This window comes from Anabas testudineus, chromosome 14, assembly GCF_900324465.2.
Source record: "Anabas testudineus chromosome 14, fAnaTes1.2, whole genome shotgun sequence".
In the NCBI taxonomy this organism is placed as follows: domain Eukaryota; kingdom Metazoa; phylum Chordata; class Actinopteri; order Anabantiformes; family Anabantidae; genus Anabas; species Anabas testudineus.
The window spans coordinates 8,418,113-8,434,517 of NC_046623.1; the positions used below are offsets into that span (position 1 = coordinate 8,418,113).

Consider the following 16,405-nt stretch of genomic DNA (forward strand, 5'->3'; position numbering starts at 1 on the left):
ACTGAACCACATCATTAGAGTAGTTCCTATTGTGTTTGTCTTGTCTGTCTTTTTTTAGATTATTTCTGGCAATTGTGTATTTAGTGGATAGTGCACAGAGCAGATGGAGGCAGGAAACAAATCAGAAAGAAAGAATGGGTTGAAACTTAGCAAACCTCCATAGCCACAATCAGACCAGGAACACTGAAATTATGTAGTTTGCAGTTTAGATGCATTAGGTCTCAAGGATGCATTGGGCTTTGTACAATTTTAGCAACCAGAGAGGCTGAGGTTTGGTTGGATTTTATGCATAGCTAATTCTCTTATTCAGTACAACAGCTACGCTTAGCAGCACTAAAGCAAACTCTTTCTGATAAGAGTGATAAGAACAAAAAAAAAAAAAGCAGAAAATGGTGTGCAGGTATGCATTTTTTTTATTTGATGTCAATTTTTTTTTCACCCAACCTATACAACACGCTAAGTAGAATATACATTAAAACTGTCTTAAATGTAGAAATACGATACTATCAATACTATTTGACATCATTTGACATCAAATTTCTCAAATTTAATCGACCACTTCAAATTTCAAACTCATCTCAATCATCTCAACCCTAAAATATACCATACTTTTGTTAAGACACAAAACAAGTCACACACATCTGAACTATAAAAAATAAATCAAAAGCTTGGCAAATCCTATTACTAGCAGATTAAGTGGCTGGGAATAGAAACTAAATTCAGGGATTAGAGAACAAGGCAGAACACGCCTCCACACTGCCCCCCGACCTCTCACCTCCCCACTCATTGGCACCCCAGGAATTAGCTAGTGCCTTGAAAACATTGAGTATATGCATGTGTGTAAACAGCAGGTAAGCTGTATAAGTTTTACATCATGCTCCAATTTTCTATAGTGGATGCTGTCTAAAATACAAAAGACATGTATGTCCACAACATAAATTCTGTCTTTCACCCTTTGCAACTTCTTCAGGGCTGATAGTTCTTTCTTCAGAATAGTCTCAACACTAAGTGGTAAGCTGTCTATGGAGCTTAAATAACCAAAATGTGACAGGATGGAATCAGCCACAAACAGGACACGCTATTCGGGACAGGCGTGACAGCAATGAGGTCCATGACAATCTGTCTGTGGGAGTGGACTAGGGTGGGGGCTGAAAAGGGGCAGGACCAGTGAGCTCTGGCAGTGGCAAATGGAGAGCAATCCTTCCCTTGTTGTTGGTTGGAAGAAGCTCTGTGTCTCACTCCTCAATGGATCAGACAACAATCCCCTGACCTACTACTTTATGATACAACTTACTGTACTCATTCTATCTTTCTCCCCACACACAGACCACAATCTAGCATAACACCAAATATGCAAGCTGAGCTGAACTATTACACCCCCGCCAACCATACACACAGTACTTCTAAAAGCCACACATACAAATCCACCCACTCAGCATGTAACTATATATTTTATCAGGATTCAGTGCACAAAATGGGTCGGTTCAACACCTACAATCATGCTAACCTGAGTGACTTACCATTGCCTCCCCCCTAATGCAGAGCAACCAAATGATAGACAACAAAAAGAACCCCCCACCTTTGCTCCTTAAAGCAACAAAGCATACACATACAAGTCTTTCTCTGCACATTTTTCTATACAAGAATCTGATGAAAACATCAGATGTTATGTCCAAAGATGATAGAATTCAACTTAAGCTCAAAACAAAGGCTTTTATGAGAAAAAAAATCAAGCAGACAGATGTGGAACAACAGGGGGCATAAAAGGGGTTCCATGAAAGACAATCCTCTCAAAGCCTAATCCACAAATACATAACAAAAGGAAATACATTAATTTAATGAAAGACTTCATGTAGGCCTCATATGTCAATATGCCTCTGAAACATTATTCTCTGAATATCAGCTAGCGCAATCAAGACCAACAAAAAAAAATAAATATATATATATAATATAATATTATGCTAGAAATAAACTGATTATTGCAATAACTTACACTGCACAGTGAACACAATGAAAATTTTAAAAATAGTAGAGTCAACACAACTGCAAACAGTATGTCTTCAATATCGTTTCCCTAATATCCTCAAGCTGGGTAACAAAGCATGACCTACATGGAGACTGGGGGCTTTCACCAAACCTAAAATGAGAAGCACATACTGTAAATGTGACTGCTTGGAATAATAGTACTTGTGGAAAAAAAAAAAAAAAAGTGAAAGCAAGCCACCAATATCTAATGGTTAAACCCCTTCCTCTGACCATGCAGACACGCACCAGGCATACACATCACTCACAGCAGACTGACAGTGGCTAAGAAAGCAGGGCAGAGCCAGTGGCTTCATACGCAGCACCACTGCCTCTTTCTGTCTCCATCATCCCTCCTCACCTGCCAGAGCTGTTTCCCTTCATCCAGCTGGTCTATTTGTCACTGCACCCATTAATCAGGGACAGAGAAAAAGAAAAATAAAGCACACAATCAGTTGCCTGCGGGGAATTAGGCTTGTGCACATTAGCCAGCCACACAGCCAACAGGGGAATTAGGGTAGACATACAGAACCACTCCCTGTAGTGCCAGACAAAGAAGCTATAAACCTTGACATACAGAACAACCCCCAGCAAATACATAATATGCTACTGCCGTTAAATAAATAGATATTAAGTATTAGATATTTTACTGAACATAGGCAAATTGTTCACATAAACAAATGAGGTCAATATGTAGTGGTAACATTTTGTCCCAAATCAACATGGCACTCAGGTTGAAGTCTGCAACCAAATGCAGCACACAATGCTTGCCCTGACAAACTGGCCTCCACAATAGAGAAGTCAGCAAAGAGTTGAGGACAGCCATTCCAGCCTTTCCTGTTTGCAGAGATGAGGCAGCCAGAGGCACATATGCATCAGAGGCCCTTCCACGGGCTACTGATCCTGGCCTGAATGCCCTGCTGAATAGGACAGCAGAGGTCTTTTGTTGACCTGTAGCATCGAATTCATCACACACTCAAATGGCCAGAACCCCCCCTGCCACCCATGAACACCAACAAATGTAGACATGAATACAGACCTATTGCACACATAAAACTACAGTCCAGCAATTATTAATTTTCACCCTACTCTTGAAACATGGTTATGGGTAACCAGCAAAAAATCTGTATAATGGCTAAAAAATAAACTCACATTAAATAACTGTTGCTGTCACAGGTAAAAACTGAGTAAATGCAGCCAGGCAGAAACTGGGGAAAAAAAAAAAAAAAGAAAAAAAAAAGAACAAACAACAAAAGTAAAAATGATGGTACAGTTTCAGTAATTACTTGAGAAACTCATTTTAGTGTCTTGTTTTAGTGACAATTGACCTTTTTTAATGCCCTAATATTTGGAGTTTTAAATTGAGCAATTGTGTAGTATATGTGTTTTACTGATATTAGCTTATGGGTACAGATCAGGATCAATATTTGATTTATAGATATTTGCAGGAAATGGGTCAGTACATTATTTTTTCTAAATCAGAATTGTTTAGAATATCTCTTGACTTGAATTGAGATCAACATTTTTGGTCCCAAAGAGATAGGTACAACTGCCGTTTCAAATTTCTGCCTTTCCATGAAAGGTCTTCCCCCACAAGAGGCACTTAACATAGATATATTTAGCAGGAGTACTGTGTAAATATAACTGCATTAATCCATGAGGTGATGGATGTACAAAAACGTTCAGTCATCAGGGGAAGCCGACATGAAGCCCACAGTATAGACAAGGCAGTAAAGCTAAGTGAAGTAAAGCACACTCCATTTAACTTTACTCACGGGTTACTGTTTAACTATTAATGCAAAATTATTACAGACATTGCCAAAATTGTTGGTACTCTTTTGTTAAAGAAAGAAAAAACAGCAATGGTCAATTAAATAATGTAAAACTGACAAAGGTTATAATAAATAAAAATGTACTGAAAATTAATTAATGAAAATCAGACATTGCTTTTGAGTTGTGGATTAACTGGAGTTTGAAAAAATAAAAAAAATTATGAAACTGGCCTAGACAAAAATTATGGCACCCCTAGAAAGGATTGAAAATAATTTGACCATAGGGACATGTTAAACTAAAGTGTGTCCTGTTATTCGCATCACCAGAATCTTTGAACTTGTAATCAGTAGGTCTGCCTATTTAAAGGGTGAAAAGTGATCACTGTGCTGTTTGGTATTATAGTATGTACTACACTCAACATGGACCAAAAAAAGCTAAGGAGACCCTTAACTTAATATTTTTGTTGCACAATCTTTGGAGGCAATCACAGCTTGATGTTTCTGTGACTACAGTTAACATAATATTAATACACATAATATTCAGACGTTTAATGTCCACAGGACTTTAGCCAACCTTCCTGGACGAGACTGCAAGAAGATAACAGATGTTGAAAATTGAAGAGATAGATAATCCCTACAACAGAAGAACAACTTCCTTAGAGGTAAAATCCAAGGTCAAGGTACAACAGTGTCACACCATCAGTTTGAGACAAAGTGGAGTTAATGGAAAACGACCAAGGAGGACTCCACTGTTGAAAGCAAATCATTAAAAAACAAGACGTGGAATTTGCCAAAATGCATATTGACAAAGTACAAAGCTTCTGGAAGAATGTCAGATGAGACAAAACTGGAACCTTTTTGGCAAGTCACATCAGGTCTATGTTCACAGACAAAGAAAATGAAGCATACAAACAAAGGAACATTGTACCTACTGTTAGACATGGAGGATTCTTGGTTATGTTCTAGGGCTGTTTTGCTGCATCTGGCACAGGGTGTCTTGAATCTGTGCAGGGTACAATTAAATCTCAACATTATCAAGGCAATCTGGAGCAAAACATGCTGCCCACTGTCAGAAAGCTTGGTCTCAATCACAGATCATGGGTCCTCCAACAGGATAATAACCCAAAACACAGCAAAAAAAAAACCCAAGAATGGCTAAGAACAAATTATTGGACTATTCTGAAGTGGCTTTCTATAAGCTGAAGGAGGAGGAACTGAAACATGCAGTCTGGAGAAGACAGCCTTCAAACCTGAGACCTGAAGCAGTTTGCTCATGAGGAGTGGACCAAAATACCTGTCAAAAGGTGCAGAAGTCTCAGTTAGAGTTACAGTAATCGCTTGACTGCAGTGATTACCTCCAAAGGTTGTGCAACAAAATATTAAGTCTCCTTAGCTTATTGTGGTCCATGTTGAGTGTGGTACACACCATAATAGCAGCACAGTGATCACTTTTCACCCTTTAATTAAGCACACTGACTCATAATAAGTTTAAAGTCACCGGTGATGCTAATAACAGGACACACTTTAGTTTAACATGTCCCCATAGCCAAATTATTTCCAATGCTTTCTAGAGGTACCATCATTTTTGTCTAGGCCAGTTTCACTAGTTTGTTTTAAAAAATGGAATGGGTATCAACAATTTTGCCCATTACTGTATGTGTCAATTTATGATGACAGAGCACTCATTTGTATAAAGACACTTTGTTTTATAGATGTTATAATATTTATCTGACAACCTACTTTATTTTTGAAATTATAATTGTAGTTTTTGTTTTAATTGGAAACAAATGTATCTCTAGAACAACAACTCTTCAGTTAAAGTTAACTTAGCATTAGTCTTACATCAACAGACTTATCTGAAGTAATCTACATCGTCAACAATGTGTCGTAACCCCCACTTGTATACAATCATTATAAAAGATCATGTTTTACAAAATACTAGACTATACTAATGGTATAAAAAAATAAAAATAAATAAATAAATCAATTAGACCTTAAAAGACAAACATTGTAATTTGCTGGTCTTCACAACACAGCGCACACCTGCTTATAGCTTTGCTTTCAGGCAGGGTTTACATATGACACAAATGTGGAGGATTGGAAGATACAAGCAACTACCCATAATACACTCTCTACTGTACTGGTGCTGTAGCAAGTAGACCTAAAAACATTGAAAGGTTAAAGGAAGAACTGCACATCAGAAAGCAGTGCTAGTGCACAAGACCTTCACTGGGTTAATGATATGGTTCACTGCAGCACAATGAAAGTGTGAATGGCAGGAGCGGAAAAAAAGCTTGTTGGAGAGGGATTTTGGGAATCAGCACTATAGGGTGCCCACATTCACGCTGCCATGCTATTGTTGAATGCTGTTCATTTAGCCGACCATCCAGCCAGTTAACAGCCACTTCTCATTTATCATCACAAACCAATCTGTCCCCCCATCAAAAAGATATTTCAATGTGTAGCCATGAATACAATGCTAGGGTATGATCTAGGATTATGAAAACGTATGGTATTTACAGTCTAATAAAAGAATGCTGATGCATTTTATTTGGTTTGCTTACGCTCATCTTCTTCTTGTGAACACTAAGGAACATAAACTGGGTCACTAATCATTTTCTAATTATCTACAATAACTGAGATATAATTCTTGCCACAGAAACACTCAAATCATACCGCTACATAAAATTAACATTTAGTGTAATGACTATAGACATTAAATGCAATTGCATTTCATGCTATTTTCCTTGTAACTTTTCTGTTTGGTGTCATATCACAACAGGCATCTTCAGATAGATTTCAGCCACAGCTCTAAAGAGATGTGGTTAATTATTTAATACATTGCATGTGGCCTGCTCTAACCTTACACCTAACACTGCCTGCAGACAATACTCCATGAGCATCATTTCAACAAGAACAGTGAGGAAAGGCCCTCATGTCGCCCTCCAGTGGTACCATTAAAAACTTATTACAACAAAGGGTGACTTCTCCATGGGGAATTTCCTTGGGTCTTAATCATGTTACCTTACTGACTCTCTGTGTGGAGATGTGTTTCATAAATAATTTGAATGGAGGTAGTGCATTGAAACTTCTAACTGGATGTGGAGATGCTAGACGAATCATATTTTCAGTAATATTATTAATGGCATATTTATCTGTTACTTGAAATTGATTGATTCATTTCCCATAATATTTGGAATATGTTTTGTTTCTCCATTATTTAACTGTAATTGTTACCAAAATAATCAAATCAAACAACAAACAGTATGTAAGAGTTGCTGCTTATTGATCAAATGGTAACAGACAGGAGGTGTGTAATAATTATAAATTATATATTATGAACAAATATCAAAACAGGCATTAGGCTAACCTTGGGTAGAAAAAACAAGAAGCTAAGTGTAAGCCACAACACATGAAGTGCAATCTAATTGCCATTTGTTTTGCTTATGTAGCCATCTACTTAAGGAACACACATGAACCTCAATCAGTTTCCAGGACACAAAGGAGAGGAGGTAGTATGACTGTCTCCTACAGAAAAGACAGGCTTGATTTCACAAAACACCAATCAAAAGAACTGCATGCTTTCATCACCAACAATCATCGCTCTCCATCATGAGCATCATCTGACATCTATGCTGTACAAAAACTAAAAATCTCATGAGGGCTCATGAAGGACGTTGACTTAAAAGTTGATGTCATGATCATGCCTATGTGTTTTACTGTTATGTCAGTGTCACCACATTTATTTCCAGCGAGCCGATGTCTCTGGGCCATGGTTATACACGTGGTAGCCAGCAAATGGGAGCTATCCATATGTGCAAAAAAACATTGCACTGATGTGTTTGACGGGTGTGTAGCAAACTCACACGCTTCAAAAACAGCGTGTTCACTGTTTTTTTTTTACCTGCAATTACCTTCTACTCATAAGCCCACCCTTTAACACACTTTTACCTGACGTATCCTCGCAATGAGTCACAGTCTAGGCCAGGCACGCAGTAGAAATCTCAGTCCTATCATAACATAACCACACATCCCACAATGTCGAAAGCATGAACTGCAGTTTTACAAGATGCCAACAGTATAGCACACCTAGGAGTGATGCAAATAAAAAAAACTAGCAGGCAGGCAACAAGGCTTGGTCGCTTTAATAGCAGATGTTGAATCAAAGATCCACAGGCTGGTTGTAGAGAGCACGCACGAAAAAAAAAAAAATGTGGCTGCGCTTGACATCGATTCAAACAAAGGCAACAAGAGACAGACATATGGAGAGATGGTTCCCAATTACTAACGTGAGGCGTTGGAGCCAGACACACCATGTAACCAGGCGGCTAGTTAACATGCCACAAACACAAAGGGCTTTATTGGAAACGGCATCTCTTTCAGGCTTCACGCAAATGCACATTAGCTGCGATGCAATAACGATATCAGTTGGCTTGAAAAGCTAATAGCAGTGGCAAGCTAGCAGCAGTCACCTGAATATCACGGACGCTGTCATTAGCTTTGTTGTTAGCGGGCAGCCTATTGGTGTTAGGGAATAAAAAAAAAAAAAAGACAAAATAAAAATCAAGCTCACCCCTTATTGAGTCTCCTGGTGATGAGGCGGTGGATGCAGCTCTACCGAGTCGCTGTGATATCTCGGCAGACCTGAAAATATGTCCCTCTGCTACCGACGGGTGCGACTAAGCTAATTCGAGTGGGAACGGTTAAACATCCCAGGTGCCTCCTCTAACGTCTGTCCGTTAAATCCGCATCCTCGACAACGGTCTTCTCCCTCCGCGCTGCTCCCGGTGCAGCGACCGAACCAGCCTCCGTCTCCGAATCTAGCGTTCACACCAAGCGACCAGTGGAAGAAACAAGGCGACGAGCAGCGGAGCCCGTTTTGGAGGCAGGTATGAGACGGATATCCGCAGCAGAAGCAGCTTCTTGTTTTTCCCCCCCCCGCGGCCGAGCATCCGTGCGTACCTCGCTCACTCCCGCTCCCTGTAGTCCGGTCCAACAGGGAGAAGAAGAGAGAGGACGTGGAGGTGGTGGCTCCGGGTGTGGGTGGGTGGTTGGGTGGGTGGGTGGGTGGCTGCGTGCTGACCCTTCTCAGTCACATGGGAATCACCGTGCGCATTTTCAGCCCTCTCAACAGGAACTTGACAACACTGAGGAGAAGATGCTCTATGACTGTAGCCTGCTTGGTGCTGTCCCTGGTGCTAAAACGTAAAGGCTTCAAACTGGGTTCTGTATTAAAAACAAAACGAAGGATCTGTATCCTTGCATGAAGGTAGCATGTGTTTGATGAAAACTATAGACTACAAACAACTTCAATCCCATTTGAAAGCTTCTTCCATCCAAAACCATTACTTATTATTACCAAGAGAATAAACAGGGAATCAGTAGGCTATAGGATTCAACTCATCAGTGCCATCAACAACAAGTTACTGGTAGTTTGTACATCCATAGGCTACACACTAAACCCATACATTAAACTGCATGATTATATTGCAAATGAGGGCTCTCAGCTACATTGACACATGGTGTCAAAGTCGAAATGTTTCTTGGTCATGAACACAATCTCATTGTCTCTTTTTAACGTTTCCTTTATTTATTTAAGCATGGTTCTCTTATTGGAACTGCTGTTGCACACAATTATTCCTGCACATTGTGACATCCAACAAGCTATCAAAGTCTGGGTTATTCATAAAGATCTGGAGGATCCTCAAGCTTGAGAGCCTCACGGCCAGAACTAATGTTGCCCCCTGTGTGTTTTGTTTGTTTGTTTTTGTTTTGCATGATGTGCTGTAATGTAATTTCATGGTTAATGTAGCTGAGTTAGAAATGATACCAACTCCAGAGAGGGTTTTATTCATATCAGAAGCCTCTAGACACTACGAAATGACAGACAACCCCAACACCTAAATTATTTTTGTGCATGTTTGTGTCTTTGTGTTCTCTGTCTGCAGTGTGTACAGTTTGTCTCTCTATAGGGCGTGGATCTATGTGGGTGTAGCTGAACCAACAAAGTGATAGTGGTGAGGGCTTTATGGGATGATGGGCTTTAACCGTTTGGAAAATAGCATGCTACTCGTTATAAGTAGTTAGTGGTGATGAAAAAGCTATGCTGTGTTGTTAGTGTGGTTCCAGTTTGCATTTTTACTGTGAATGTGTCATTGAAGTTAAAGCTTTCCGAGTGGACAGACTCTACTACTACTCTAGCATCAGTGGATGCTATCGATTTGCAACATACTGGAACACATTTATCACTGCTGAAAACTGTGTCTAATCATTCATAGGTGTATTACTTAAAAAGAAGAAATAATCTGGTGGCTATCAACAGTATTACAGCATTGTTTTGCAGAAACACTCAGATTCTGGTTTGGATTAAACTTATTTTTAGGAAATCAAACAGTATGAGGCTTGCTTGAAAATATTTTTAGCTACATAACACAAATTCTGTTATGTCTGTGGTTGTCAGATTGTTTTATTACATATATATTGTATATGCTCTGTATTTTACTAATAAATATACTGTTTCAATGTAAAGCAAGGCCCTTAGTCCACAACCAATGGCCAACAAATCAGGTTCTATTTTAAAGTTCATCCTCTGGATGCAAGTCTGCTACTGTGTGAGTTTGACCAGGATAAAATTGTTAGTAGTTGCTCTTAAAGAAACTCCCCCTATTAACTAATTAAGGCTATTTTCAAATACAGCTTTTGCCTTAATTTGGTAGTAGTAGTGAGGCAGACAGGTAACGTGACAAGAGACATACAGATATAACATGACTACAGCTCCCCAGCCAGACTTAAACCAGGGACACTGTGGTTTTGTGTCAGGCACTGTAACCATTCATCTACCAGGATGCTTCAGAAGACAATTACATTAATCAAGACTTGTTCTACAGTATACCCACAAACAACTATGCACATGTGGTCATGCAATATGATGTACCATGTGATACAGTCAGTCTACATGTTAGTATCTTCTTAAAGAGCGTCATAATGTTGATGACTTGAAAGCAGTTGACAGGTTTGTTTTCATTAACTCATTTGGCCTAGAAGAACAGTTTCTTTATGAAATTTTAAACTCTTTGGGTTCTCCAAGTGCTTTACAGTCTCACTCATCTATCACTCATCTGGGTTGTGTGTTTTATGAGCTGTATGCTTGTCAGCATACACAAAACCTGTTTACACCCTCACCCTCAGCCCCAGTCCCCACCCCTGCTCACAGACTCACACCCCAGCAGAGAGCTCATCCACAATCCAACATGACAAAGGGAAAAAGCTGAGCGCAGTATATAAGGCTGCCACTGGCTCTCAGACTGTGTCCAACACAGTGTTTTCTGCAGATTGCAGCAGTTTGAGCTAAACCCCCCTCTGTCTGCTCACTATAGACAGGACCTGGGCGGGTGGGGTCATCATTAGTGCGTGTGGTGACCAGGGTGGAGTTGGTGGGCACAATCTGTATTCTTTTTATTTTCCCAGCACAATGTGTGTGTGTGAGACTGATATTCCAACTTTAAAGCTGAATCATATGACTCCAATCCCAGATAATGAAGGGGGACTCTGTGCCGCTCTTTAATAAAGTGTCTGAGGCAGAGACAGACACAGACTGAAAGAGGCACACTGGGGGTTTACTATAGGTACAATATGACAAACAGGTTGCTATGACCTGGAGCAACAAAATAAACCTGGGCCTGTTAGCATTGTGGATACCTTCATACTGAGTGTAGACCTGATTAAATTAGAGGGTTCCAAGATAAATGTTAATCACAGTAACACACAGTACATGCTGTACAGTAGTAGCTACTAAAGATCTCTTGCTTTACAGTTGAAGCACCATAATTAGAGCATACTGAACTTTAAAGATTTACCCATTACCAGTACGTAGATAACTTAAGATTTAAATCCTATTTCAAAGAGCATACCATTCATCCTTGCATGCTACTTCATTTTGGGTGATGCACTTCCTCCCTATAAGGCTGTCCTGCTGGGTTTATTTCCATATTGGCAACATCTCAGATACACTGATAACATGCAACTCTTCTCCCTAATTTGGTGAATCATTTTGGACAATTCCATCTTGCTATTCCAAATTTCAGTCAGTTAATTTGTTTATGATAGATTTTATAATGCATTATATACATGCACATATATACATATACATGAATGTGTATAAATTAATAGATACTTATATCTCCAGGAATCTGCAAGACACAGTGTAAAGTGGGTAATAAAACTATGGATAGGAACTGCAGCTCCATTCACATCAACATTATCTTTCTATGTTGTTTATATTTGTCCCTGAGCTTCTCAAACTAACTGAAGGTGTATGTGACCAACAAAGAAGAAAGTTATAAAGCTACAGTCTACAGCCTCCAGGACCCAGTGGCTCATACTTCGGTCAATGCGACCTACTAAAAGATATTTTTATCTCCCCTCCATTTTTTGAGTCATCTTTCAAGGACGAGTATGCTATTTCTGTTTTGGTTCTTGCTTGCCTACCCTCTGTCTCCCTTTTCTTATCGCTCTTTCTCCCTAAACTAGTTGCTGGAGGTCACCCTGCTGTTCCAGTTTAAAATTATATAATAATTAGACAGAATGAAACCAGGACAGTGAATAGCTGTGGTGCCACTGTGGAGCAACGTGACTCACTGAGTTCACAGGATGAGGACCATAAAGATCTGGGCAAAATATTCCCTTGGTAGGACAGAGACACAGTTTTGAGTTATGAAACCAATTTGCTGGTGTGTAAATCAGCAGAGAAGCTGTTTTACATGGAGTTAACATTTCAGAGTCACATGATAACGTTGTGGTTCCATTCATATGTTGCTGGGAAGCAGATGCAGGCAGAAAACAGCAACATACAACAGGTATGATAGCAAATCCAAGCTGGACCTACTGAATATAAATCTAAAATACATGACACAAGGGAAATAAAGAAAGTAATGCACCTCTTATAATATCAGAAGCCTGTGTTGTCAAAATACTTAATTATTTAATAAGAACATCGCAGATACTATAGATTAAAAGGTCGTATGCATGTTGTGAATGTGGCTTATTTACTTAACTATAGCTATATTGGTACATGTTTAGAAGTAATTAAAAGGGGTATGTTGCGAAAGTGATTCTTCATAAACAATGGCATGCATTGTGGCTCTCAAAAGGGACCTTCAGCCGTGCACATTCAAAAAGCAAATGAATCTCCGAATTACTTGCATTTTTCACATTAGATTTCACAACATCATGGACAAATATGATCCATTCTACAACCAGAGCTGACTACACCACAGTGCAGACATAAGAGTGACAAGTTAGTGAAATTACAGTTACATCAAAAGAAAGAATCTTCAGAGCTGTACAGATGTTCCAGTCGCTCCCTCTAGTGGAAGATGCTGCAAATTGTTTTTGCTGGATTAAAAAAAAAGAAAAAAATCACATGGAAGTAAGAATAAGTTACACTATGTATTAGAGAACACAAACAGGCTTGTTATAAACAATCTGCAGCCTCCTCATGACACCTTATCTGAGGTGTGATGCATCACCAGGATGCAAAGAGAGGCAATTTAAGGTTTTGTGCTTTTGTTTATGTAAAATCTTCACTATAATTAACAAATAGTAAACATAAAGCTGATCAGTAATCACAGGGTTTGGCAAGTTTGCTCTAATCTGAGTTGTCTTAAAACTCTCCTCAGTCCTCTCCTCCTGCCGATCCAGGCGCATCCTCTGTGGTGCCCGCAGCTCCCTCCTGCTCTCCATCCCACAATTGCTCAGATTGGAAGGATCAGAAACAGTCAACAGAGAGCATTTCCTCCCATCACCATCATCCCAGCAGATCTCCTTTGTGTTGTCCTCCATGTCCTCTTTACGCTCTATAGAGAGGACTTACTTGCTCAAAGGAAACTCCACCGCCTCCATATCATTTGTTAAAGAATCAAACTGTCCCTCCAGAGCGTCCTCGTCCACTTCTGTACTGCACTTCTCAGTGGAGCGCACCTCCTCTCTCAGGAAAAGTCGAGCTGTTAAGAGAGTGTCATCCGTTTGTTCTCTGAAGACCTCTCATTCAGTAGATAAGAGCAATGCATCTGGTATCTCCTCTAGTGTAAGAAACAAAATTCATTTGAGGTTTACTTATATTGTTTATCTACCCAAAGACCTTACGATTTAATCGACAGTGATATAGCACTGACAGCAGCTCTGAAAATGTTTGCACAGATTAGAAAGTTATTACAATTACATGATTTATATGCTGTGTTAATATATGAAAATATGTTGAAATATACTCAACTAACATTCACAGCAAGATTAAGTCTCTTGTCTGCTTCTGCTTCCTCTGTTCAGGCTCATAAAATGTTATTGTCTTTGATGGCAACCTCAAGATGCTTGTTGGCTAGAGCCAGCTGCAATGCATTGTGGCTCCTGTAGTCCAGGGCATTAATATTCAAGTTGGGACTATGGAGCTTCATGTGCTGGACCTCTGGTCAACACCTCACTCTGATTTGACTGTTTAACACAGCAGATGTGCGGTGACATGAGGAGAAACACTGACATTTCCACCTGCAACCAGAGCGCACTTCACCACAGTGCAGACATAACAGTGACAAGTTAGTGAACTTACAGGTAAATTAAGCGAAAGCATCCTCAGTGCTGTACTTGTGTACCAGCAGCTCCCTCTAGTGGGAGATGATGCAGATTGTTGTTGCTCTATTCAAAAAAAGAAGAAATGTATTTGTTTTCCACACGGAGGTAAGAATAAATCACACTATATATTAGAAAACATAAACAGCAGGCGTGTTGTAAACAAGCTGCAGCCTCCTCACGACAACTTGCTCTAATCTCAGGTCTGATGCATCGACGGGATGCAAAGAGAGGCAATTTAAGGTTTTGTGCTTTAGTTTATGTCAAATCTTCAACAGAATTAATACATAAGAAACATAAAACTGATCAGTAATCACAAGATTTGGCAAGTTCTCTGGGCTCTCAGTAATAACGAAAGCTGATGTGAGCCATTTTTCAGCTCAGACAAATGCCTCAGTGGTGTCTGGAACCGTATAGACTGTCTCAGCAGTGTGTGTGTGTGTGTGAGTGTGTGTGTGTGTGAGAGAGTGTGTAGCCTCATCTGTTTTCTCCTGTGTCTGTCTTTTTACTCTCAGTGGTTCTTTCTGGGACCATCGGCCACTGTGGGTCGTTGGCCGACCTGGTCAGGACCCTGTACGTCTTATTAACACTTGGCATTTATTGAATCAGCTGAATCTGGGGATGTTAATGTTAATTATTACACCTTTTAACTGTGTTCTGGACAACAATCGTGTTTGTGTGGTTTCTGAAAGGACACCAACGATCAATTGACCTTAATGGGTCCCATTTAGCAGAAACAGAGTAGCAAACGACGAAAGGCCATAATATCGATTACAGCAACATAAATATACATAACAAATTATAATTTAATTAAAGGGAAACTGTCCTCTACTGCTTCTCATACCATTCATAGAGGGGTGGCAGATGGCCCAACTCCAACTCCTGACAAGAGTCACACATTCTGCAATATTATTCATGTCAGTATAGAAACAATTAAATTGAATCAAATCAATCACATCGTGTCAAGTAAAGTCACAAATTATGTCATAAAAAAAATCAACAGGTGATTGTTCTTGCAGAGGTTCTTACATTAAAGGCAGCTGCTGTTGCTGCTGCAGTGTGAAAGAAAACATAACATAACATTATCAAAGAACAGAGAAAGCACTGATGTCCATGTGCACAGTGCCAATGGACATGACTAAAAATGTAAATTCCTTGAAAATCTCTAGAATATGCCTGATTGTGTTGAATCCACCTCATAAACAGATGTCAATAAAGAGACAGCAGACATACAAAATCAATTGTGAAAACACCAAATAATATTAGATCAAACTGAATTGGATGAAATCACACTAATCAATTTGAACAACACTTCAGAGTAACCAGAGAGACATAAGGTACAGTAAGATGTAACAAATGAAGTTCCATTTAAAACATGATGTTTTACATTAAACTGCTTGAAACATAGTAGGACATTTCCTCTTGGATGACACTGTGTGGTCACTCACCTACAGTACAGCCTATGTACTGTTCAGTGTACTGTTCAGAGTGTTCACAGGTGAGCTAGATGATCTGGAGGCAGCTGACTGTGCCCTCTAACACACAAAAAAAAAAAAAACAGGAATCAAAGACCTGCTCGCCTCACTGCTGGTAATATAACCTAGTGTTGCCTTCATCTACCCATGGATCCTCCTCAGAGCTGCTGGGTTTGCGTGTAGAAATCATACTAACACATACAGACCGCGTGACGGTGCTGGTCTCCAGCTAGCTGATGCCTCGGTGATCTTTGTGGTCTACTAGTCCACACCTGAACCGTACTTTTGTCAGGGTCAGAGAACTTGCAGTGGATAAAAAAAGAAGTTATTCTTTTAAAATTATTTATTCATTTTCTGTTTAACTGCCTTAGTTCAACTTCCATATGTTTAATTCTATTTCATTATTTGTGTGACTTGGTTTACCCATCATATCATCAATATGTTAGTATCAAACAGCGTTGCTCTTAGATCGTATCAATTAAACTTAACCCTTAGTTTGAAACTAACTCCAATAAA

General features: G+C 39.5%; 1 protein-coding gene across 2 annotated transcripts in view; it reads right to left on the reverse strand.

The window, feature by feature from the left end:
- LOC113169685 (spectrin beta chain, non-erythrocytic 1) overlaps positions 1-8,500 on the reverse strand; it is a 42,629-nt gene extending 34,129 nt beyond the window's left edge. For both annotated transcript variants that reach the window (XM_026371281.1, XM_026371283.1), the window contains exon 1: positions 8,368-8,500. The gene's annotated coding sequence lies outside the window, so the exon portion shown is untranslated. The remainder of the gene's footprint in view (positions 1-8,367) is intronic.
- Positions 8,501-16,405: the final 7,905 nt, after the last annotated feature.